The sequence below is a fragment of the Ambystoma mexicanum genome, chromosome 5q (genome assembly GCF_040938575.1).
Source record: "Ambystoma mexicanum isolate Mex_15411 chromosome 5q, UKY_AmexF1_1, whole genome shotgun sequence".
In the NCBI taxonomy this organism is placed as follows: domain Eukaryota; kingdom Metazoa; phylum Chordata; class Amphibia; order Caudata; family Ambystomatidae; genus Ambystoma; species Ambystoma mexicanum.
The window spans coordinates 960606117-960634064 of NC_090933.1; positions in this window are offsets into that span (position 1 = coordinate 960606117).

Below are 27948 nucleotides of genomic sequence, written 5' to 3' on the forward strand. Positions count from 1 at the left end.
TGTCTGCCTTAGTGCCCCCACATCCATCGGCATGGTCCTTGAGGAGCGTGGCCAGTTGCTGCTGTTGCACGATTAACTGGTCGAGGGACTGTTGCCTCTGCTGGGCCATGGCCATTTGCGGTGGTGTCACAGAGGGGCTGTTCGCCTCATGTTGCCCTGCCACAGGGCTTGTGGGGGATGGCCAGTCGTTGTCTTGTGGGTGCCCCTGCGTGGTATCCTCATGGTGTACGGGATGGAACAGACCGGGGGATTGGGACAGGTCATGGATGGATCTGACTTCGACATCCCCGTCTTCTGTGTCGGAGCATGCTGCCATTAATGGGGTGTCACCTATGGTGCTGCTGCCACCAGAGGCAGTACCTTCTGTGGCATCCATTGGGGGGACCTGTGGTGGTGCTGTTGTGGGCATGCTGGCTGCTGGGGTGCCTGTTGATGTTCCCTCCTGTGTGCTGCCACTTGATATGTGCTGCTGCCGTGTCTTGATGCGTGCAGCTGAGGTGGAGGGTCTTTGGCCGTCGGTCTTGGCCCTCTTTGCAGGTGTGCTGGTAGGGGTGTCCTGGAGCTCGTCGTTTGGATCGGACCCTGTGGTGGAGTAAAGGAGGGCGAGCGTTATTAATGGGTCTGTGGGAATTGGAATGGCAATGTATCACATGCATTGGGGTGGTACCTGAGGGTGATTTGGGTCGGGGCCTTGGAGGTGCTTTCATTTGTGTGTGGAGTGAGGGTGCAGTTGTTTGGCAGCCTGCAGTTAGGGTGTGCCTGCTGCACGTGTAGTGGGTGTTTTGGGGGTTTTTAATTATTTATGTATTTATTGTGGTTTTAAAGTGCGCTATCAGGCCAATGTGTGTGGACGTTCTCCTGGCCATGTGTTTCTGTTGCACTATGTGGGCACGTGGTACTTCACATGATTGTACATTGTGGTTTTGGCATTGTTTTATTTGGGCCACCTACCTGATTCTCCGGATGTCTGCACTCCTTTCTCCATCCCTCCGACTCCCTCTATGCTCTCCATTCCAATGGTGGAGGCACAGATTTCTTCCCAGGGGGTCAGCTTGATGGGTGATTCCGACCCTCCCCCGGTGGCTGTGGCAATGTTGCGGTTGGCAGAAAGTATGCTACGGACGCGTATCCGCAGGTCGTCCCACCGCTTCCTGCATTGCTGTGGGTTGCGGGGTGCGGTCCCCACCGCACTTACCCGCTGTGCCACCAGGGCCCATATGGCCTTCTTGTTCGCAAGTGCCGTCCTGGTCATTTGCGTGGAGAAGACGGCGGCGGCATTCTCCTGGAGGGTCTCTGTTAGCACGGTGAGTTCCTCACGGGAGAAGTGGACCTGCCGCTTGCGGTCGCACGCTTTCTTCGCTACTTTTCCCATTTTTCTTGGTTTCACTAGGGTGGATGACGGGTTGGGATGTGTCTCAGGGTGGTGTTTTTAGTGGTTGTGTGTATTTAGTGGTTTTATAGGTGTACGGGGTGTTGTTTCCCGTTCCGGGCCCATGTTTTTACTTCCGTTTCCGTATATTTACGGTCGCCGTACTTTCCGGTTGGCGCTCACTGCGGTGTCCGCTATGATGGGTGGCGGTATTGCACCTAGGGCGCCGTACGGCGGCAGTGTGGGCCGTTTTGGGGTCATTTCCGCCATCGCGGACTTTGCACTTCCGCCATGGCGTGGTGCTCGTGCCCGATGGGTCGGAATGGGCCGCACTTTGCTCCATCGTGCAATGGCGGAAACGCTATTTACGCTGTGGCGGTCCGGTCAGTCGCTTTCCGCCAGGGTCGTAATGAGGGCCATTGTGTTTTAAGGGGTATACAACATTACTATTTAATAAAGTAAAAGTGCACTCAAAAGACCGTACTGAACACTATTTGCAAAGGTTTACAAACATTGTACATTCTGTAAACCAAATGTTTACTAATAATGACAGTTTTGAGTTGTACACTAGGTTTACAAACAATAGTAAATGGTGTAAACCAAAGGTTTACAAATATTGACAAATTTGTGGTGTACACTAGGTTTTCAAAGGTTTACAAATAAGTTGTCTTTGTAAATGAAATGTTCAAATATGCATGAAACATTAGGTATACATTAGGTTTACAAAGCATTCGTGATTTTTAAACCATGGCAAATTTAGGGTTTACAAATCTATGGAACATCAAGTCCAAATGGACTTGCATAACTACAAGGTTTACTTATGTGTAAACACAATGTAAACCAAAGGTTTTAAAAAAAGTTTCAAACACTCGTAAACCTTTTGTAAACTTATAGTTTGCATAGGTTTGCATGCAGTGTATCAAATTTGTAAACCATGATTTTCATGCAGTGCGTAGGTATTTAACAAAACATTAAGAACCATGAAGTTGCCATTAAGAGTAGAATAGATGGTGTGACACAAGTAGGGCGGCAGGTATTTGCACTTATTATACACATGGGTAGGGAGTAATTAAATTGCGGCACGCACACACACGAAGTACACATAACAGACAAAAAGAGCATGTAGACATGAAGAGCGCGCAGTCATGAAGAACACTTGCATGCAGACATGACAAACACTTGCACGTAGACATGAAGAATATTTGCACATAGACATGAAGAATGTATATGTATATGAAGACACAAATAACATTAACATGTAAGAGACGGAGGGCACAACATGTCAGAGAATGAACCAAAGTGATGCACTATTTTAGACTAAATCCAACAAGGCCTCAATTCTGAAATACTGCAGCCCGACATAAAATTGCCTAATACATGGTTTCCAGGCCTCACGTAGCTCAGACCCTGTAACCAAGGTCAGTGTGCCGAGGGGAATTCCGTGATCGTAGTCTGAAACCACACTAGATACCAATTCCCAAAGAACACAGTACAATTATTAGAGTCAATTAGTTTCAATTGGTAGCAGTGAGAAATAAACATATCCTTGATAGGCAGGTGTGAGAAACTTGCCAATTGATCACATAACAAATTAATATAGAGCACCCCAAGTGTACACTGCGAAAAAGGACACGCACATAGAAACAACAGAAAATCCAATCAATAGATACATTTGATCCCAAACAATGGTCCTCTACCACGTGACTGAAACAATGGTCATTTATGCCCGAACCAATTAGATAGAGCATCTGCCATTTCCTTAGCACATCCAGACACAGGCCACACACAAGACTGACAGTGGAAATATCAAGCCTGGGAATCTTCTTTAAACAGGATCATAGCAGTTCGCCCATCCTTCCTTCCACACTGCGTAACTTGGCACAGTTTGAAGGTGGGCTAGGATGATGAGCTAAAAACTGGCCAATTACCTAATGGTCCTCTTATCGACTGGTGTAGTACAGCTCCAACCAATACAATGTTGAATTGAAATGCATCATTTGTCGAAGGTTTCACCTGGGAGGAGTTGTTAGTTATGGTGGAAACAATTATAACAATGTTCTATTATATTAACCAGATACCCCATACTATACTGTCGAATCCTGGACTAGAATGGTCAATATTTGATAATAACTAATTGTGACATGATTTATGATGAGTTTTTGGTATTAAAAAACTGTTGTTCCTCTCACCATTTTGAGATTGTATTTCATACGCACTGCTAGCGGCCATTTGTTTTTTTAATAAAGTTGGGTTTTCTTGTGCACCTGGAGTTACTCTAATAATTGTTTTTTTTTCATTTATTGGTACATTTTGGGCCTGTCTTAACGAGTACCTGCGAAGACAGTGAGTGTTGAGAATTTGAGCCAGATCAAGGTCTATCAACATTTAAAACTGATTATGGTACTCAATGTAAGAAAGGTGATTAAGTCAAAATTTAAAAAGGGAAAACTACAAACAAAGTTCTAGGACAAATCTGAGAAACCTCCATGACCTAATGGTTATTCCTGGAGAAGAGCAGAAAGATGAGATTTCAACAAGTAAAAAAGGACCATCTAAAAATTAAAAAGTCCTCATACTTCAGGGGTCAGGAATACAAAAGGGTCAAGAACATCAAATCGAACAATGGAGACACAGTTGATTTTACCATTTTTGTTAAAGGATAAGAAAATCATTATGTGAGCCCATCCGTGCTGGAAGAACAAGTGAACTTAAGTATCTTTTCCCAGGAGGGGTTTGTAGACTTGGATATTGATAGGTAGGAGGTCAATGCGACTAATGGTGACAGCATGCTGGTTGGTGATCATTCCAGCTCTGCCAACATTTTGACATCTCCCAGAATACCAAAGCAGGTTTGTTCAAACTTAACCACAAGAGAAGTGGTTAAGGATAATACTTTTTAACAAACTAACACCTTAGTGGTCAAACAGATATTTAAAGACTCAGGTGAATTGATACTAAATAGATCAACAGTGCTGAAATTGTTAGCTATGATCCCAATCTTCAGAACATTAAGGTCTACTGACATTAGGATAGTGTATTTCTTTTGCCCTGACAACACAGATATTGTGGTGGTACACCTCAATAGCAGAATTGTGGGTAGCCTAATTTTTAGGAGTTTGATTCCATACATACTTTAGGTTTTGATGTATATAATTATTTGACTCTAGGAGGCGATGTTCCATCCTTCTATAATGAAGGATGGACTAACCTTGAATCCAAAAACACAAGTGGGCCTATAATCTGCTCTGTTGCATCTAACGGGTGAAGGAGAGTTCATTTGAATGATCCCATCTTAAGGGAGGAGAACAGGCCTGAAGATTGGAGCTGGATTATGGCTTCACTTTCAGTTCGATCCAAGATGCTATTCACCCACCTGAATCTGTAATGAAAATCAGATTCGACTATGGGACTTCAACATCTTTCTCTCGAAAAATCTCCAGCCAGTGGATATTACAGTTGATAATAACTAGATGAGAAGAAAGATGGAGGAGACTCCTAGATCTATCAGCCGCATTTGATTTGGTAGATCACAAAGTACTATGTAACCATCTCAAATTGGCTGCCAACTTCTCTACTAAGGCCACTGTGTGCATAAATTAATTCCTGAATAACAGAACCATAAGAGTCTTCTCGCCCACCTCAGCTGCTGACCCAGTTCCCATCACCTGTGGTGTTCCTCAAGGGTCAGGTGTCTCCACTACTTTGTATAATATTTTTACAAAGCCACTCTTCGATATTTTGGACAAACTGGGTGACTCATATACTAATTATGCTGATGACACCCAGATCCTCATCCCAATCCAAGGAGACTATGACAAAGGCACCAACCTCCTAAACAAAATCTATCAAATCATTCAAACCTGGATTGCCACACATGGCCTATGTCTTAACGACGATAAAACCAAGCTTTAATCATTGGATCCACCAGCAAACTAAACACACTTTCCCACATGCACAAATCCATCACCATTGACGGTATCAAAATCAATGTAGCCAAGGAAGTTAAAACCTTAGGATTCTACTTAGACTCCGCTCTCAACCTCAACAAACAAGTAAATGCCACAGCATCAGCAACCAGTTACACCTGCAAACTAATTCATGCATGTAAACCTTTTCTGTCTACAGACAGTTGCATCACCATTGCACGTGCCCTTATCCTATTGAAACTAGTCTATTGCAACACACTTTATTTAGGCACTAGTAAACACAATACCAATAAACTCCAAACCCTGCAAAACAACGCCCTTAGAACAGCACTAGGCATTCCTAAAGGACAACACATATCTGACCAAAGAAGAGCCGCCAACTGGTTGGCCATCAATGACCGAATCAAACTTAAAACCCTGAACATTACACACAACTGTCTCAATAATAAAGCACCCGCATACCTCTCAGAGAAATTCACTAAGCATACATCTGAATGCCCCATCAGAAAGGCCCAAACTAACAGTATCAGAATTTCTAACTTCAATCTGAAAATATCTGGAGGCTCAAGTTTCCCAGTATTGGCAGCTCAAATATGGAACTCTATCCTGGATTCTCGAAGAGCCACTGCCTCCTTTCATGTGTTCGAAACCAATGCCACTATCCAATGACTGTTGACGCTTTACCTCTGAATGACCGGTCTCCACCGCTTAGTGATGCCTCTAGCTGTTTCTCCTTGTTAACATAAACTTTATTTTATTTATTTATAAAATTAACATAAACATAACTTCAATTGTAACTGATACCCTGTATGTAAATGCAAGATATGTATGTAACTGTAACATAAGAAATGTAAAATATTTATGTAACTGTAACCTAAGATTTTCACAAGGGCCCAGTTGCCTAACGGCCCGGTGCGCTCTACAAATAAATAAACAATACAATACAAACAATATTACCAAATATTCCATCATATTTTTGTGTGGGCAACAAGTCCTCCCTTATTTGATGGATTTTCAATTTTCTTTCAAATAACATAAACAGGGATACTATTTGAGGCCTTTGGGGGGCTAATAATTGGAGTTAATAACACCTGGGTCCTGACTATTAATAGGCAACGCAAAATGACTTAATTTTAGCCAACATTATAGAAAAGGGTGATTTATTTCCTTTCTCTGATAAATATCTACTAGAATCCATTAAAAACTGAGGAGAGAAAGATGTTGGAAGTCCTGAACATTCTTCTGCCACAATGGTCGAAGGCTAGATATTTAGATGGGATAATCATTGCTGGAGAACTGCCATTGGCCAGATATCAACAACATTTCGGAGCATAAGGTAATCCCTATTACAAACACGCAGGTAAATAGCCATGGCATGGCATGGGCGCAATTGATGGTTAATTGAAATTTGAGCAAATTGAATGGTAATATCTTGGGGATATCCCTGCCCAACCTACCTGGATGAGGGGCAGGAGTTACTCACATATTGATTTATATATATTCCTCCAAGACTTGGTTTGACAATATAGTTTCACAATCAATAGTGGAAACCCCCTAAAATGACCATATTCCTATCATAATGACCATGAAGACCTCTCTGCAGACATCCTCCAATTCAGTCAATCTTACTTACTAAAACATAAGTTCCCAGGTTAGGATGAGTAGATTGCATTACCTGATTAGCCATCAAAAGGAAAGAACCATGGAAGAATTGTTCCTCATCGAGAAATGGCTCACAAAAGAGCATTAAATATCATTGCTTATCAAAAAGTCACATAGTTACGTTGAGGGTGTTGTTAATAGGAAACGTCTTTTAAGGAAGACCATTAGAGGTGATTAGTATAACAGGGAAGTGCCTTGGGATGTTGCCCGAAAATCCAAAAGGCAACTTAAATAAAAACATAAGAATTGGATCAAACACAATAAGGTTACCATAAACTTGATATATGTAGCAAATTGGCAAGAGCAATACCAAAACCTTCTGGGATTATGTTAATGATCGGGAAGGGAAAAGCAGTATATTCCAAACCAACACTATATAAGACTTTATGTGGGTTCATCACTATAGTGGCTTATTTTCTAAGACACCCTCGACTGAGGCGTCCACTATGGAAGTATGCCTCCCATCATGGATAGCTTCCTTTGGAATAAAGGATGTAGAGAGGAAAACCCTTAGGTGCAAAAACTCAAGGGCCATGGGTTTTGGCCGCTTGTCCAATGCCATGCTTAGGCAGAATCCCCGGTTATGGCTAAATCTGATTTATCAAAACATTATAAGAGCCAGTACAATTCCTGAGTCTTGACATTGAAGCTATATTGTCCCTATTTTTAAGAAGGGCAATCAAAGTATACCTGGAAACTAACAGCCAATCACCCTTCTGGACTCTTCTAGTAAGATTTTAACTCCCTGATCATGGATGAGTTGGTATATGATATGATATGGCATTTATAACTTGAAGTGGGCCACTGATATTATCAATTTTCCAAGCAGGGTTTAGGAAGGGAGTACGGGCAGATTTCAATAGGTTTGCCTTTCTGGATTTACATGCCTCATTCAATGGTGTGGATCGTCATCAACTGTGGAACAAGTTGAAAAGCAGCAAAATACAAGGAGGATTGTTGAATGTATTGGGGAAGAGTGAAAATCCATAGCCATAGTGAATCAATTCTTACTTTTGATGCTCTTTCGTTGCTATCTTGGAATTTGCAAGGCCATAGTAACTTGTTCTCAAACTTGAAATTACATTATTTAATTTTTCTTCAAGAAACATGGCTGAGAAAAATACCATCCTTTGCTCGATATGTCTCACACTTCCAATCAGCATGAAAGGGTCCTATGCGTAGGCCTTCTGGCGGCCTGTTAACATTGATTACGTTTTCTGGGAATATCAATGTTGTGAATTTTCTTATTATCTGTAATGAAATGATGGCCTCTCATGTCAGAATTTTGGAGGGTGAAAGGGTCATTGACTTTCTATTTGTAAATGTCTATTGGCATAAAAGTACTATTGATTTGGGAGTAGCCCTAAATAAACTTGGTGTGTCGGTAAATATGTGGTGTAACAGCATAAGAGGTGGATATCCAGTGGTTTTGAGAGATTTTAATGCATACTGCACTTTAATAGGTTCAAATGATTTGCCTGATGTAGAGGAAGAGCAAAAAGACCCTACCAGAAGCTCCGCCCCCATGTTGCCTATATGTTGGGAACCGGAAATTGCGACATGTGCAGTAACAGTGAGGATGCCTGTACTCCAAATAATTCTTGAAACAAGATATCCATTGAGAAAACCCTACATGCATTCACGAAGATGGCCTACAGGACAGAGGATCGGAAGAAGTGTGAAAATGAACGAGATAGAAGACTGGTGACGTCACACGAAGCAGAGCTAACGCTCCTTGAAAAGATGCACAAGACGGAAGATCATAGACACTCTATAAGATCTGAAGAGGAGGTGTCAAAGATAAGCAACATTTCGGGATCAAAATGAAGATGCTCATGCAAAGAAATGCTGAAGAAAATGCGAAAGTCATTTCACACTTGTACACATACAGTAACGCAAGTAGACAAAGTGATCGTGAGGCTGGCTATGTAGTGAATAGATTGCGGCAATGCACCATTGTATATACATAGGAATGTATAGAACCTGGATGTTCCACAATGAACTTTTAGCAAGACTTGAACCAAATGAATGGAAAGGGCTTCAGAGTGGTGCAGTTGGAAAATAACTGATGGCAAAGGAGAATTCAAGAAAGGCTTGGCTTGCCCAGCACCAAGTGTCGAGGCCACTGTGAGCCTGGTTGGGTGTCAAGTAGCTACATGAACGTGAGAAAGAAACAAACTTCTGTTTGAGGTGGGATGAAAAAACACTGGAAGAGTCAAGAGTTCATCATTTAATAGTATCATATGCAGCAAAGAGCTCGAAAATGTGGTTTCTATTCACATGGTCAGATGAAAATAGGCTTTGTGTGGAGCTACACGGAAACCAAAAGATAAGACCATGCCACACTCCCTTTTATTCTCAGGCACAGAGAGCTTCTGCAAGGCCAAGTTCAAAGCCTTGACTGAATGGCAGAAAGCAAGAGTGATGATAGATGTTGGGCTAATTGGGTGGGGAAGCATGACCAAGCCGAGCCTCCCTGAACCTGGGGTAAGCAGCCTGCATGCTGCTAGCGTGTGGAATATTCTAGAAGGTTACAAGCGTGACAATCAATTGTAGAGGGATGAGTAACAGAGAGCCCTATAGTTTGTACAACCAATGAATCTTCGTGATGGTGCAGTTCTTGGTGACGATCCACCTAAGTGTACCTATTTTTGCAGACACTTGGGTTGCTGTACTTCTTTGAAATATTAGCAAATGAATGGATCAGTCATAGTATGTCGGTCACCAACATTGACTTATGGATCACACGACTGAATACTGTTGCTTCAAGAAATTGTTCTGGCAATAATTTTTAGTGAAACATTCGAAATATTGAGTCAATGCCTCTTGCATTCTCATATTGTTTGGCAACCACATCTTTGAAGTTGGAAGAAAATTTACTTTTCTGTAGAACTTTTCCAACCAGTTTTAAAGAATACAATTGACAATTAATTGTTTAGTCCTCCCTTGTTTGGTAAGGTAAAATCTAAACATAATCACTTATATGATAGTCATGTTGAAAAGAGGAAATGTCTTATACGAGCTAGCATAACATCTTTGAAATGTACCGAGATCGTGAGTCCATCTATTTATTTTATTCATTTATTTATTGTGCATTTGTAAGGTGCTCATACATCAAGTAAATTGTGTTTCAAAGTGCCCACAGGGCAACGGGGAGGGAACATGGGAATGATAATCGATATAACAATAAAAGATAGAGATGGACCTACTAGGCCTTGTGAGCATTCAGAATGTGGAAGTGCAGAGAGAGAGAGAGAGAATGGATGTGGGAGTGGGAGGGATGAGGTTACGTGATAGGTGTACAAGAGGAAGTGCTGCAGCTGTAAGTGCCTGGGTGAGTGGTCAGCTGCAAATAAATATGTAAGTGCAGGCAGGCGGTGGCATAGGCCAGAGGGTGTGGATGCAAGTGTTGGGAGCGGGTGACACTGGGGATGATTAGGGGTGGGAGGCCAGTTCTATGGAGGACACATAAGGGCCTTGGTCACCAATGTCAGCAACTGAGAGGTTTAGCAGAGAAGGGATGAAGGGAAGGAGGGGGTGAAGAAGAAGGTCTTGAGGTGATTCCAGAATTTGAAGAGATCCAGCTCAAGGTGAAGAGGGAGGAGGAGGCTGTACCATAGAAGGAAGCCTGCTGACGAAAGAGATAGGCCACCAGCTCACTGTTTACTGATGCAATTGACACACAGAGAGTTGGTGCCAGAAGAGCGTAAAGATCTGGAGGGAGAGGAAGTTGTAAACAGCGTGGTCCTGGCCTCAGACAGCCTTGTGGATGATGAAGAGGGATGTGAATTTGTTCCTTGCAGCAACCGGGAACCAGTGGAGAGCATTTAGGGCTGGAACAATGCAGTCCCTAGGCTTGAGGCTACGGATAAGTCTTGCAGCCCTATTCTGGATTAGCTGGAGTGGTCGTGAGGAAGAGGGTAGATTAAGGAAAAGGCTATTGCAGTAGTCTAGCCTAGAGAGAACCAGAGCTATAGGAATTGGGTAAAGAACCATCAAGCTTTACTTCTCCAAAGAATCTGAAAATATGATTGAAGAGTTCAGAAATAAGAAATCAACTGAATTCTGGAAAATTCTTAATGACAATCCAGATAGACAAGTTAATTTTCAGTTGAATTTAGTCTCTGAATCAGGTTTCCCAATTCACACACATGTTTACCAAACAAAATCATTTACATTTAACCTGTCCAACTGATCAATATAGAGAGGATCATCCATGGATGTTACCTGTAGACCAAGAAATGGTTGAATGCATCATTAGCATAGAGAGAGAGCCCCAGTGCCCAAACAACTTTCAAACATATTGTTTAAATGTGCTAAGAAAGAATGGTTGGTAATACGATCCATTTTATTCCAACAAATATCGAGGAGTCAACAATTTCTGGCCATCTTCAGAAGTGGCATACAGGCTTTCATTGACAAATGAGTACATCTTTGAACCGTATGGTGGTGAACTGTGTTCAATCAATGGTCTGGACCAAGAAATATAGTTCTATCATTAGAGCAACAATTGATCTATCATCGGACTTCGACGCAGTTAATCTAAATTTGTTATGGACAAAACTGCTGAAATGGGGTCTCCCAGAGGTTCTTTTGTCACTTATTAAGGGTCTCCACAATCATACTACAGCACAGCTTCGGCTAAACAGTGATTAAGGTTTATTTTCAAGAATTTCAACCTCCAGGGGTGTGAGACAAGTTTGACCGCTTTTACCCTGTCTTTTTAATTTATATATGTCCGATATTGGTGACTTTTTAGATCCAGTTGTACTTGCTTCACCAAAGATCGTCGATTTTAAGGTAATTTAGTTAGTTATGCTGATGGCTTTCTGTTGTTCGATTGCACTGAGATTGGTTTTCAGTGTATTTTAACAGCTTTTAATGGATTTGCAACTAATCACTCATTGACGATAAATACAGTTAAAACTAAAATAATGCAATGCACTTTAAAAAAGTGAACAAGTACCTTTTCTTTATCAATTCAAGGCCAAAACATAGAAAAGGTGAAAGATTTGATTTACCTAGGTTTTCCAACTTTTTCTCAACCAGGAGAGATTCAAATAAAAAGTGGTTGAATAATCGTATTAGACCCCTATAGAATCAGACAATGAGAGTTGATGATTGGAACAGAACATTCTCATTAATTCCTATTCTAAAATGTTATGAATGAAGGTTTTTGTCTAAAATCCTATATGGAATTCCGATTTTACGTTTTCAGGTTTATGAAAATCTGTCAAAAATGGAAAGATTTTGTGGCAATATGTTTTTAACATTCAGAAATCAGCCCCTCATTAATCCAGTATTAACTGTGTAGACCGAAGTGGCATCTATTAACCATCTTTAGAAATATTGTTTGCCTGGTTGTTGAATCTTTATATTGTGATTTGGAAAAACCTGCTGAGAACAAAAAAATCAAAATATTTAAGTTAATTGGCCAGTTACTGTATGAGTATACTTAATGATTTGGAAATGGCAAATGAGAATCTGATTGCAAATCCAAAGGTGCAAAAAGTGCTGTATATTCATGATTTGATCAACCTTTTTAGAGAAAATGCATATTTATAAAACCCTTGGTCACTTATCATGGGGCATGAGAATCATGGTATTTTGGCACCCTTTCTATCTATTTACCCAAACCATTTTGTTGCAACCTCTTCTAAACAAAATACATTCTTTTGTGGTATGGTCTATGTACACTAGACTCAGTGTCCTGCAGATTCTGTAGATTCTGTGATCATGGAGGAATAGAGGACTTGAAACATCTAGTTACTGATTGCCCTACATAAATGGGCAAATGCACTCAATACTTAAAAATATTTTTACGAATGTCCCATCAATTATCGAATGAAGAATTTTGGAATGACTGTCTGGTTGAAAGGACTTCCTCATTGGTTTTAGCTGTTTTTTGTTTTGTTTATCATGGTGTTGAATAAGCTGCTATTTTTGATGTAATAATTGTGATTTTATTGTCTAACGGTTTTATTAGTAGGAAAATGTATTTTATAAGTATGTATAAATATAATTTTTGCAATATTTTGTTTTTATATATGATGTATTTGTTAAAGGCTCGTTGGCTAATTGGCCATATAACAATAAAAAAAGGAAAAAAGAATGGATTGATGCCCTTGCATTCCAACACTTCTGTCTGTATTAAAACACACCTGGAAGGCTCTTTTACAGACGTAATTTCCAGTATAGTAGGTTTGAGACAGGGGTGTGTAGGAGCCCCTTGCCTGTTTAAACTTCATATGTCTCATCTGGGTAGGGAGCTGGATAGTGTAATATCCTTCCCACCAAAAATTGGGCACCTCCATTTGAGGTATCTAGCGTTTGCAGATGATGTTATCATCTTATCATCCTTGACCGGACAAGCATTGGCTTGCAGAGAAGTCTCACAAAAATGGTAGAAAATGCCACAAATACCAACCTAATTAGTATGCACATTAAGAAGACGGCTGTAATAACTTTTCCTAATGCAATGAGTAATAGGGGGCCAAGTGGTATATTTGCAGAATTCATTTCAAATCTGCAATGCTATTGTGTACCCGGTATAGATAATCAATAACAACATAAATGTTGGGTACCCCAAGGTAAGGTTAAAGGGAAAATGACCAGCCTTGGTGGCCCAATTTAAGAAAATTCAGACAACATATTTCAGTTACATCTTAATACCACTGGTAACCTACTATAGGCAACAATAATTTGCCAGCTTTGTAATATAGGCTCGAACTCATGGATACCCAGTTCATTCCATCGTCAAGTTTTCTGGGCCTCAGACTAAACCAGCTCTGTCACTGAATGTCTGGGGTCGAAGAAGGGGTATCCTCAGAAATTAACGGATTTGCTGCTTGTGCAGAACAGTACTTTAGAAAACTGGAAACCTCTATTTCTAAATTGTGAAGGTACACTTGATATCCACAAGACGTTACTGGATCGACCCCAGGTAGGGCTATATATGCCAGCTGATGTGCTGCTTTGCTGAAGAATGTTAAGTGGTGAACAACAGAGTGCCTATTTGGTGGCAATTCATGTTATAATAGCATTTTACAAACATTTGGATGAAAAACTGCTAGGAGGGTGCTAGCCCTTACTGTTAAATATAATTACATTTCGAAATTAATGCATTTGGACATTAACAGTTTATGGTACAAAGTAGTATGGATTTTATATTTCATCGGGTGGTTAACTGCATGAAAAGGCAGAACTAGATAGAGATATGGAAAGAACTGTATCACAAACAAAGGTAGACAAATATAGACTGGAACTTGAAATATGCTACATTACAATTGAGAATTAAATGTGCCACAATGTAATTCCCCAGACTCAGATAAACAAATGCCACAATGAGGAAACTGTCTCACAACTTGAGCAAGACATTTTAATTTGGAATTAACTGGCATTGAAGATCAAACCACGTATTCATCAGCCTCAAAGCCAAACAAGGGAAGAGGGCATTCGAGCATAACACTACATCGGAAAATTACAATCCATTAAAAAATAAATGAATCAGGCCCTTGAAACAGACAATACCATGATTCAATAATTTACTGCTTTAAAAAAAATCAACTGCAAGAGAGGAGATATACAAAAAAACTTTATTGGTATTTTATTAAACAAATATTTTATATATCATGTAATCTCATGTCCCAGTACACAAGCATGTGCTGAATTAATTGCACTTTCTAGGATACCGGCACATTTTCAATTATCAACATTCATCACCTATCTCCATAGTTAGTGTGTGGGAATAAGTTTATTACATTTAAATAATTAATCTGATGCAAATTACTTTTTGAAACTCCAAGAAAGGTTTTTGTTTTGTTTCTGCTTAAATCTCATAAAGGAATGGACTGCTTATTCATTGATCGAAGCAGATCAATCAACATTGTTCCAGCTGATTTGAAGGGTAATTCATGGTTTAAAAAGCATCAATTTGACAACGTTATTCTATGAGCTAGATGTATAGAACGGCTGTGATTATACAAGCAACATATGGTTAGCATTTGCTAAGAAAAAGCACATACATATTGCATTTTACCATGCAAATATGGTGCTAAGAAAATGAAAATAATCTGGTAAATGCACATGATTGATTAAAAATGCAGTCAAGCATGGACATTCAATTCAAAGTTAATGAATTTAGCGTATTACCTGAACTTGCTATCTTTCATGAGATACTCTTTTTTTAAAAAACAAATAGCTGAGGTTTTAACACTAATAATTTTAGATATCTGTTAGTGAGATTTATGAAAGAAGGAACATCCATGAGCAAATGAGGCTGCTATTTCAAGTTAGAAGCACAGTTAGCTATGAAAAAACGAGTTCACATGACAAGCTGGCACTAAAAGCTGTACCCTTGTTCATGTGACAAACTTGCAGCGAGAGATGTATAATTCAAAGTTACATATGATTACAACAATGTTCAAAATTCCATCACCATCTGTCCTAGAATGTTATTTATCAAATGCTTAGACTTGTGGAAGGCATGATCAGAAAGTTATCTTTTATAATAATCTTCTTTGAAGCTATTCATCAATAAAAAGTTTGACACATTATGCGAAAACGCTTGGAGCTTGTCTCACCTTGTCTAACATGGTATATAACAGCCTATTAAATGTACTGAAGACACAATGGTGTGACTCATCACTGATTTAAGGAAGAATAACTGTTGTAACTTCTTCTGTGGCAAGTAAACCTTTTCTTCCGAAAGTGTGAACTTATTAAATTGTTCAATGCTCGCTCAAGAAATAACAAATCCATGGCAGACCATGTGTTTAACTGAAAAAATCTGATAGTTTATTGATTGAAAAAGTCATGCTGTTGTAATGCATAGTTCCATTTCTATAGTGTATTCATGGAAAGCACCAGTATAAGCATAAAACATATAAGTATGACAACATTTAAAAACAGCCATTCAAATTTAGAATTACAGAAATCTCTGTAATGAGATTCTTTTTAGTGTTTTTCCTAAATTGTTAAATTGTTATACTAGAAAAAATGAACTATGAAATCATATTATGCTTATTTAAATAGTATGACATCTTTATATTTAAGTTAATCAGATTTAAAACCGTGATTTTTTTTTTCTTATTTAAATTCTCAGAAATAACACATGCAAAGCTACTGGCCATTAATAAGATTTTATAATCACACATACAAGAATACAATTAGTTTAAACATCGATCTGATATATAATATGTCTTTGTGTTATGCAATTATTATAAGGAGATTTTTGTTTTTGTCATATGAACAATTTGCGCAATTGGAGTATAAGGTCGATTTCAATCAATTTCAATGATAAGGTTAGAACATATATTTGACGTTTGCTACAATGATGTAAAATAATCACATTAATTTATCATCATCTACTAGAGCAATGTTTTTCTTCCATCAACTTAGACCAATTTTCTGCAACTAAAGACCCTTCAGATGTTTTGGACGACAGCTCCCATAATACCTAACCATTTACTAAGCTTGACACGGATGATGGGACATGTATTCTAAAAGCATATGGGGAGACCAAGGTTGCAGACCGCTGCTTAAGACTAATTATTTTGAATTAAAAAACGTATGATGGCCTTCACTTGTGTTGAAACCATGTGGAATCTTTGTCTCAAAATGTTAAAATAGATTTGCTTCCAGTTGGCCTTATATTCTTTCATGGTTTCTCCTTTCAATATTATTCTTGACATGACCAAAACATTTGATAGCTAAATGGTCACTACTATGTTTATCCTGAAAATACATGGCTTCTGGGCAGTTTTAGTCCTTGTTTTTAATAGCACAAATGTCATCTAGAATTCTAATCTTGTGTTTCCTAATCATGCTGCCTATGTATAGTTTATTACAAGGACATAATACACCATATATTCCAGGCTCATTATTGCAATTTAAGAAATCTCTTATATCTCTGTCATGATTTCCATCATGGCATGCATGCCAGTGCCTGATTAAAGTTGTCTTAATGCCTATCTGGGGCTCTGGCAGGTTTTCGGGTAGATAATCGGGTTCTGTGTGGTTTGACCAATTTTCTTTTGATAAGAAAACCATCATTGTAAAGGTCTTTTTCTCCTGAGACCTTTCAAATCTGGTTTCCCCCCATTTTCTTAATATTTGAGGGGTTTCACCCCCCATGAGACCCCATTTTGGGTGTGGTCAAACCCTTGCATGTTATACTGGCACTTGGCTTTTCACACAAGGATTGTATCCTTAATATTGTGTCATGTACCATGAGAGCCACCACTGGCCCACACTAACATGGTGATTTGTGGTGATAAGTACTGCAATAGGATATTTTGTTTAAAAATGGCCAACTTTTTAGCTATGCATTTGTCATTATCATATATTTTTTTCCATGCAACGTCTGATATTTCTACCACATACCCAACTCCACCCTGGTATGTAAAACTAATTTATTACCATATGTTATGATCTTGGGTTTCAACTCATTGAACATTATGAATGTGATTGCTCACTGACAAATGATGCATTTTGCTATGATTTGATTACTTTTTTTTAAATTGTCATGTACATTTTGGATCATGGGGCAGCCTTGAAAAAGACAATTTGTCGAAACACCTGTTGACTGCTACAGCATAACTTGGCCACCAGATTATTGTGAACAACTGAATAAACAAAATGTGTTTTGCTAAGCGCATTGGACCAGTATATTTAACTATGCCTTGAAACAATATACAGTTCTTAATATTAGCAATAAAGTAGTGGAGAAGATAGCCACCATCCTACACTTCAATTCAGTTCTGAAATCTTAAACCTGTCTACAAATGATCAGCAAAGTGTGTGTTTCCATTGTTGCCCAGTAAAACCTACAATCATACTCATAATTGTGATGTTGTTGATTGGCAAGCCAGGGCACAGGTGAGTTATACAGGCCAACCTCCGGATACCCCATTAGGTGAAAAAAGTTAACAACTCTGTCAAAAAGTCCATGGTTTTTATGGTCACTTATATAAAAACAACATAAAAGCAATCTACAGTCATGGATCAAAGATATTACAGGAAAAACAATATAAATCCTCCTGTAAGGATTAATCTGTTCCCTTTCTCTGTTCTTTGATGGCATCAGTTATCCTGCCCAAAGTCTTAGGAGGATCAACAAAGTTGATATATCGACATTGTGGAACACTTGGTAGCACAATAAATGTCAGTGTTGAAAGGCTAACCTAATACATTATGGTGTTTCTTAATGGTTCTACAATGGGAATGAACAATATAGGTTACACATGCCTTGTTTTAGCCCCAATAATTTTGAAAATGCCAACCAGAAAAACTGAGAAAATTGTAAAAGTTCAAATTTGTAGCCACATGAGCACATTACTGTCTCAGGGTGGAAGCATCTGAAAGCTGTTTTCGGCTTGTGGCAGTTCAGCTGTGTAGTTTAGCTTTACCTCCAAATTATTGAAGAACACATTAAAAATCAGAATTGTGAATAATTGGCCAAATGCCAGTTTTCAAGCCTATAGGCTAGAATAACAGTCCTGGTCTATTCATTAAGGTTTCTGCTTGCTTCCGGACTGAGGCAGGTCAAGTCTTGTGGGATCACTGGCTGGGCCTCTAGCCTCTGTCCCCTCAGGCTGCCACCGTGCCATAACCTCGGGTGTAATTTCAGAGCTAAAATACCTTGTTAATAAAGGATTGGTCCCTCCTTTGCTTCCCTGTTAGCCAATCCAATCCCAATAGATGATGATGCCATTAATGTAATCTGTAGACACTGAGTTTCTTGTTTGTTTACATTTGAAATGAATCTAGTTTTTCATTGTCGACCATATACATTTAAACTAGCATGTTTTGAACACAGTGGCCCTTTTTTTCTAAAGGGTACAGGACATCATTGCTTAGTCAAACCATTATTGACCATCAGCTTGTCTTAAATAAGCATTCAAGTTGGGTTGGTATTGTATTTACATTAGCGTGGATGTCTGTCTTTCTGTTTACATAGGTAGCTTCACATGCATTCATTGTACAAAAAATCCTTATAACAACTGCAGTCCAATTGCTGGGCATGAGTTTCAGTGTGCATTTAAGTCTGTTCAAATTAAAGTTATATAATGCAATTCATGACTTTGCTTCCAGTTGGCGTAATGTTTTTTTTATGGGTTCCCGTTTTAATGTTAAGCTTGAAATTACTTACACCAAAACATTGCAGGGGAAGGGTCAATATTATGTTTAATCTGAAAGTACATGGCAACTGGATAGTTTTTGTCCTTGTTTTTAATAGCGCAAATGACTTCTAGAATTCAAATCATATCCTAATCATGCTGTCAATGTATAGTTTGCTACATGGACATACGAATCCATATATTACAAACTCAGTATTGCAATTTAGGAAATCCCTAAGGAATGATAACAATGTATTTGCTGTGATTTTATAAACATGTATGCCATACATACAGTATGTATATAGACTACATTAATCACACTTAAAGGCACCCCTCACTTTCTTAGCCATCTATCACATGGTTTGTTTTCTATCAAAAGACTATTATCAATGTATCTGCTTTGCTGGATGGCATGGAACTAGAGGAAAGCTCCATCAGGCTGCATTGGAATTTCAGACTGTCATCTGCCTCCTTCTGCCACCTCTACTGCTTTCCATGATCCCTGCCTTCCCACTGCTCCCCCCAAAGCATAAAACCTTACCTTCTGGGGCACTGTCCCAGCTGTTTGCTGATGATGGCTCTCCATCTCTCTTATCCACTATGTCTCTTTCTGTCCTCTTTTACTGCTACCTCAGTGCGTTTTTCAATCTGACGCGACCTGCAGCCCCTGCCTGGCCACCTGCGTGCCCACCCTCCCGACTTCTCTGGAGGTTCCTCTCCATCTAGACTCTGGTATCACCATATCATCAAGCAAGTGGGCAGAAGAAGAGAAGCCGTGTCAACTGACAAAGAAGCATGTGCTTCAAGAGAAAGAAGAGGAGACGTGACCTCTACACCCGTTTTCACCTGCTGTTTCTTTGCTTTACCAAAACTTGCTTTTCTTCCACTAATACTGTAGTACCTGCTGCATTGCCTTATGACCACTCTTTTTTCTGCCACACTTCTAGTCTTGGTGGAGGTGTTGGTATTCTATCCTCGGTTCTTCCATTGTCTCTTCTGCCAAGCTTGAATTTACCTATACCTTTGTCCATCGAATACCACTATGCTACTTATTCTTCTCTATCCCCATTGCTTTTCTGGAGATGTACTGCCCTCCTGGTCCGGTCACCTTCTTTTGTGATGATGTTGACTCACTCCTTTCCTGCTTTCTACCTTTTGACCATCCTTTATTTCTTGTATGTGATTGTAACTGTCACCTCGTTTCTACTCATGCTTCTGTTCCTTTTGTTCCTATTCTTGAATTTTACAGTGTGTTAAAAATGCCCATGCTGCATTCTCATATCTCTGGCTCCTCTTTGGATCTATGTTTTTCAACAACCCCTATTCTCTCTTCAGTCTACGCTCTACTTCTTTCTCTCTTTGACCACTTCCATTGATTTTTTTCTTTTCCTCTCCCTTCACCTCCTCCTATTCCGTTGCCCTTCTCTGTCAAGACTTTAGAACATTCAGAATCTCCTCTTTTTGCTCTGCCCACACTTCTCTTCTTCCTTCTCTTGATGCACATGCTTCTTTGGGGGTCGACTCTGCTTCTCTTCTTCTGCCCACTTGCGTGATGAACACCCTCCATCTCCTTTATCCTTCAGTGCCCTTCCGTATATCCCGTAAACCATCACAGCCCTGGATGACTCCTTCTCTATGTTTGGCTCATCGACTTCTTCGGCGTGCTGAGTGATGTTGACTTAAGTTCAGGACTGCTGTTGACCTGGATTCCTTGACGTCATTCAACCTACAATTCCCTACTTTTCTCTGCTAAACACCTGTATTTCAAAGCTCTCTTTGACTCTCTTTCTTCTCATCCCTGTTGTCTTTTTCTGAATCTTAAATGCATTCTTGCTCCTTCCCCTGGATCCTCATTCACTTTCTTCACTCTCAACTGCAGACTGTGCTAATTATTATTCTTCAAAAATGTCACTCCTGCAGTCTTCAGTTTTATCTTCCACCACTCCTTCTTCACCTGCCAGCCATATCTCGCATTTAGACAGATTGTTAGCCAGCCACTTCTCGTATTTACGCAAATTATGTTAGCCAGCCATACCTCATATTTAGACAGATTGGTTTAGCCAGCCACTCCTCACATTTAGACAGATTGTGTTAGGCAACCATACCTCACATTTAGACAGATTATGTTAGCCAGTCATATCTCGCATTTAGACCGATTGAGTTAGCCAGGAATACCTCGAATTTAGACAGATTATGTCAGTCAGTCATACCTCACATTTAAACAGATTATGTTAGCCATCGATACTTCACATTTAGACAGATTGTGTTAGCCAGCCATACCTCACATTTAGACAGATTGGGCCTCATTACAACCCTGGCGTTAAGGGGTTAACAGCGCCGTAAAAGGCTGCGGCGCCGTTAAACCCTTAACGCCAGATTCACACTTTAACGCCTGCTTTTTGCAGGCATTAAAGTCCAAGGCGCTAAGCGACCTTGGTGCTAATTACAGCACCATAATTTACGGTGCCGTAATTAGCGCCTTCCCCACCCCCATTGAGCCCTATGGGGCAAAAATGGGAATGGGGAAGGGGCAATGGTGAATGGGGATTTACCGCCCCGCCAACCTTGGAATGGGGCGGTAAATCTGCCATTCACCATGGCGGAATGTCCTATGCCAGGGTTGTAATGAGGCCCATTGTGTTAGCCAGCCATACCTCACATTTAGGCAGATTGTGTTAGACATCCATACCTCATATTTAGACAGATTATTGTAGCCAGTCATACTTCACATTTAGACCGATTTAGTTAGCCAGCCATACCTAGCATTTAGACAGATTGTGTTAGAAAGACATACCTCGCATTTAGACAGATTGTGTTAGCCAGCCATATTTCGCATTTGGACAGATTATGTTAGCCAGCCATGTCTCATATTCAGACAGATTATGTTAGCCAACCATACCTCGCATTTAGACAGATTATGTTAGCCAGCCATAGCTCACGTTTTGACAAATGGTGTTGGCCAGCCATATTTCTCATTTAGACAGATTATGTTAGCCAGCTACTTCTCATATTTAGACAGATTTTGTTAGACAGCCACTTCTTGTATTTAGACAGATTGTGTTAGCCAGCCATACCTTGCATTTAGATGAACGGTTTTGGTAATACTTAATTACTTTGGTGATACTGCATCTACTGTGTGCCCTTCCTTTAGGCCCTTGTCCCTCTATCGAGGTGTCCCAGTCTAAAAGTTGCTACATTTACTGTTGTGCCCCCTCTTTAGGCCCTTCTACCTCTATACAGGTACCCCAGGTCTAAAAGTTGCTACATTTAATGGTGAACCCTCTATCCAGGTATTCCAAGTTTAGGTGATACTGTATTGACTAGACTATTGCGCCCCCCTCTTTAGGTCTTTCTCCTTCTATCCAGTTGTCACAGGTCTAAACGTTGCTGCATTTAGAATTGTGAAGGTGTCACATTTAGATAGAATTGTAAAGTTTAGTCATGCATCACATTTAGATAGAATTGTGAAGATTAGCCATCTGTCACATATAGACAGAATTGTGAAATTTAGCCATGTATCACATTTACATAGAATTGTGAAGATTACCCAGGCATCACATTTAGATAGACATGTGAAAATTAGCCACCTAGAAGAAGGTTGAAAGTACCCAATGTATTAACCACCCCTTTTACTGCTCCCCTCCTACACACCTCACTTGTACTATACATGCCATGAGCCAGCCAGACTACACACAATCACACAACCAACATAACCAACACTTGCATATAACAACAACCCCAGGCACTGGACTTTACCCCTATGGACAAAACAAGCCAGTGTGCACAACCGTAACCTTAAATACCAGCCAATTCAACACATAAAACACACCAACATAAGAGACATCCACACACAACAAACGACCCAGGCAGTGGACCTCACCCTTATGGATACACAAGCCAATGTGCTAAACCACAACCTTAAATACGAGCTAAGTTACACATAAAACACACAAACACACACCCAACATAACAATCACCCACTTACAACAAACACCACAGGCATTGGGCCTCACCCTTACTGATGCAAGAAGCCAGTGCACACAATCTACCAATCTGCAAACAAACACACACACAGATGCCAGTTTCTCCTGGTTCTGGTCCTATACTATCCACCTACTCACACTAACCAATCCCTGTCATCCTTCTTGCAGAGCAATGTGAGTGCCTGGAGACTGCCGCTAGGTGGTAGCGGTGCCCGGTATCAATCAACATAACATAACCTGTTTTTCCACCACCACCTTCTTCTTTTTGTACTAAAGTCATGATCACTTTTTGTCCACTTTCTAATTCTGATATCTTCACCTTCCTTGCTAAGGCTCATCCCAATGCAGCCCCCAGTGACCTGCTACCACCTTCTTTAGTCCCATCTGTTTATTCCTTCCTTCTTCTCTACCTCACTGTCCTTTTCAATCTATCACTCTCCTCTGTTACCTTTCCTGTTTCCTCCAATTAAGCCTCAATCCTTCTCATCCATTAAAAAAAAAAATCTTGATCCTTCTCTTTGCTTATATTTTCGCCGGTTTGGGAAAGTTTGACTGAAAAGAAATCGGTCGATGAAATAGACAAAAAGAAAACTGACTGCATGCAACAACACATCGTATGATGTAGTATGCGGTCAGCTTTGCAGGTTGTTGCAAAGAAGATTTTTCATTCACCACCCCCAACACTTACCTGTTATTGTGTCGCCTGGTCCACTTCAGCCCTGCAGTGTCAGACATGTCCCTCCAACATGGGTCGGATCCAACGCCACAGGGTACTTTTGTCTTTTTTCTTTTTTTTTTTGGTCCCCCGCCTCCAATATTATGGAAGCGGGGGACAACCCTGCAAACCCAAAATGATAATACTTGCCGAATATAAGGAGCAGGGGACAGCCTCACAACCCCCACAACCTATGTTCGGCACGTATTAGCCTAATTGATTGGTTTTATTCGATCGAATATTACTGTCCAAATTCAGTCAAATGTAACATTCGGTCAAATAAAACTGAACAAATATACTAATACAATTTTTGCCACATTTCTCTTTTGCGTTCTTAACTAAACTATTGGAATGTGCCATCTATTCTCAAGTCTCCTCCTTTGTCAGTCAACACTCTCTTCTTCCTCCTCTTCAATCTGGGTTTCATCCCAGTTTTTCTACTGAGGCCGCTCTCCTGGCTGTCTCTGACTCTCGCCTCTCTTCACTCTATGCTAAACACTCTTCTCTCTTGGTACTCCTGGATCTGTTTGTAGCTTGCTTTTGATACCGTTGACCACTTTTTTCTGCTGTCTCATCTTTCTCATCTTGGTTTACTGGATTCTGTTTGGTTTCTTTCCTTTTTATCCTTGTTGGACTCTATTCACTCCTCTCTTTCATCCTGTCTGCTACCTACCCAATTTTGGATGTCTTCTCACTATTTACACTTTAATCCAGTGATCCCCAATGTGTAGCGTGTGAACCACACGTTGCTCGTGGCACCCTAAAATGAGCTTGCCACTTGCTCTGAGCCATGGTGTGGAGGCCTTGAAGGAGGTGCTGAAAGGATGAGACCTCAGTAGCAGTATAGCCAGGACAGAGTCCTGGATTGTGCAGGAATGTTGACCAAAATAATCCTTAGGATGTATCCTCTAAAGCCCCAGTGATGTACCCTTGTACACTTGGAGGGTGTATTGACATTCCTAAGAGAAGAACTAGGGTTAATGTCTGAAAGGAATACATTGGGGACAATGGACATTCCTGCTTTATTGGTGAGGAAAAACAATGTATGAGTCCCAGATCTTGAATATCGGACAAATGCTGAGGTGCCTTCATGTCACAGTTGGATAAGATTTAATAAACACTTAGGAACTTCAAACAAATGTATCTTATGTCACACATTTTTTCTATCAATCAAATCAAATGCTTTCTCCAAATCTGAAGAAAGAAAAACGCAAATAACCTCCCTATCTTAACCTTGCCATATTCCTCCATGATGGTGCTGAGAGTGAAGCAGTGGTCTGCTGTACCAAGCCATCCCATGAATTTTGCTTGGGATGGCATCAAGATTTTGTTACTTTGAATGCACTCTTCCAGTCTAAGCAACAGACATTTGGAGAATATCTTACTGGCAATGTCCAGTAAGGAAATTGACCTATAACCGTGGTGGGGGGGAAGGGGTTGTGGGGGGGCTGGTGGTCCAAGGACTACTTGTCCAAGATGATGGCATAATGCCTGTCCTAACAATTGTATTAAACATAAAACATTTTGGTGTCTTTCGAAAACGCAGCCCCCTCTAAAAGCTCCCATTGTTTCTCAATACATTTTTTTCGTGTTTCATCAATTTTTATATGTCCTTTTGAAACTATATATATGGCCACTTGTGCAGACATCACTCATTAAATCATGGTTACATTTTCCTTTTGGAATCCTACATTCTGCATCGAACCATGGGGCATCCATTTCAATAACCTGGACCTCCTAAACTGGAGGGTGCCATTTTTCAATAGCTGTGTAGAGGGTAGTTTCAACCAAAGACTCAAAAAAACTGACGCTTTTCTTTGTGGCCTCTTAAGAGAATGTATTTTATCTATTCTTTCAAAAGGACATATAAAAAATGAAAAGCAATAGCCACTTTTAGAGAGGGCTGAGTTTTCGATTTACACAAAATTGTTTCATGCACCCACCCTCTGGAACTTGATCCTGGTGTCGACTTGGAATGCTCCCACAATTCTCCAATTCTGCAAATCTCTGAAAACATTGCTTTTTCAACAACACCTGACCAGGGACTAATTCCAGTGGATGCACATACCGATGCAGACTTCAACTCACAGCCCAAAGGCTGTACAAATGTCTCGAGCTAGGTCCATGCTTTAAACAGTAAGATAACAAATAAAATATTTACATTTCTTGTTAATTAGTAATTCTTTCCAATGCCTCTTTGTGAAGCTCAGGCATCACCAATCAGCCTCCCTGGCTGTCAGCCATCATCTTGTTTGTGCCTACCCCATGCCATTGGAAAATGAACTCAAGAGGATAGTGATCACTCTATGTTCAATCAGAAATGAAAACATTCATAACATTCTTGAATTATACACAGTAATCAATGATTGAGGAACAATATTACTGGTCTTGTATCCTTAGGAATGCATAATTTGCCAATAAATATCCCAGAGATTCCGCCGACGGAAACCTGAAGTACAACTAATCACCAGTTCTCCATTTGTCACAACTTTTACTGTCCAAACATTTGCACTAGTATTCTAAAAAATATTTTGCTGTAAAACTGAAGCCCCTGGTAATGTTTATTTAGATCTACCATAGTTTTGAAAACATGACTGGCCCCATCTAGCAAACACATGTCCTAATGGCCACTCAAAATTCACAACATTTCCAGTAAACAACCACTCATCCACACATCCAGAACAGGACTGTAAGACTTGTACTTGGCCTCTAGCACAGGGATCGTATCTCTCAAGCACTGAAATCTCTGCACTAGCTCCCAGTGGCTGCTAAGATTAAGTTCAAAACCTTCTTCATTGTCCACAAGCCCTGCAGGGTCCTCAACACCTTCAAATCTCTCTTTCTAAATGTCTTTCTTCTCAAGCTCTTCGCACATCCGCCTCCAACTCCTTCAGGGACAGTCGCTTCTCCAAGCAACAAGTTGATCTCTTTCTTCAGCTGGGGCCTCCCTCTGGAACAACCTCCCTGCCTCCCCGAAACTTGAGGAGAACCATCTCTGGTTCCGGAAGCACCTCAAGACCTTCCTCTTTGCTTTGGCTTTCTCTCCTCCTCTCCCCTGCTGAACTCCTGACTCAAACTGCACTTGTCACCTGGCTACCCAGGCCCCCTCCCTCACCAGCTGCACACCTCCACTGCCTCCTAGGCTACCCCTGCACTTGGGGGCTGTTTCTGTACCCTTAGGCTGCCACCAGCTCTTGACACTTGGTGTCTGCTCTTACCCCTGCACTTGACACAAGCTGGTCGCACTTTCACCTTTTGTTTTTATTTATTCTATTTTTTTTTACTGTTTATCCTATGTACTGCACTGCCACCTCCCACTTGCCCCCCGCACTTTCCCTCTCCCCCCTCCCCTGCGTGATTTCAATGTCACATGGTCTAGTAAGATCGTTGTCTTATTCCCTCTGTTCCCCCTCCCTTGCCTTGTCGCGCATTGAAACACTTGTGTATAGGCACGTTATAAATGCATATCATATCACATTTATTTGTTGTGATGTAATAATGTTTCGACCAACTGAGCATCGATATTTTTGGCCGAAGAATGGATGTTGCTCCCCGTTTCATTTGATATGCAAATTTTTTTCATTGCACACAAATGGTTGGGGACCCCTGCCTTAAATCATCAAAAATTGAAGTACTTTTCTTTGCTGCGTTCACAATTCCTGCACCTCTTCCTCCATCTTCTATCTCTTTTCCCCTTTCTTTACTCACTATCTATACCTCAGCCCGTAATCTTGGAGTCATTTTCAACTCCTTCCTTTCATTCTCAACGGCCTCATTCCGAGGTGGGCGCAAAGGGATACCGGGCACCGTTAAGGACATCGGTGCCGGTAATACTTTTGCACCCTATTCCGAGGTCCCTTAGCAGGTCCCGCAATGGCTTTACCAGGCAATCTTAGCGGGAGCCGCTAAGGGACCAGAGAGCTAATAACGGTACCGCAAATTGCGGTACCGTTATTAGCTACTTCCCCATTCCCATTGAGCCCTATGGGGCTCAAGTGGGAATGGGGAATGGATTTTTCAATGGGGATTTACCGGTCCCTCCAGGGTCGGAATGGACAGGTAAATCCCCATTAAACCAGGTCAGACCCGGACCCGGTATGGGAGGTAGTCATGGCGCAAATAGCGCCATGACTACCTCCATACTCGGAATGAGGCCCATTTTTTTTTTCTATCT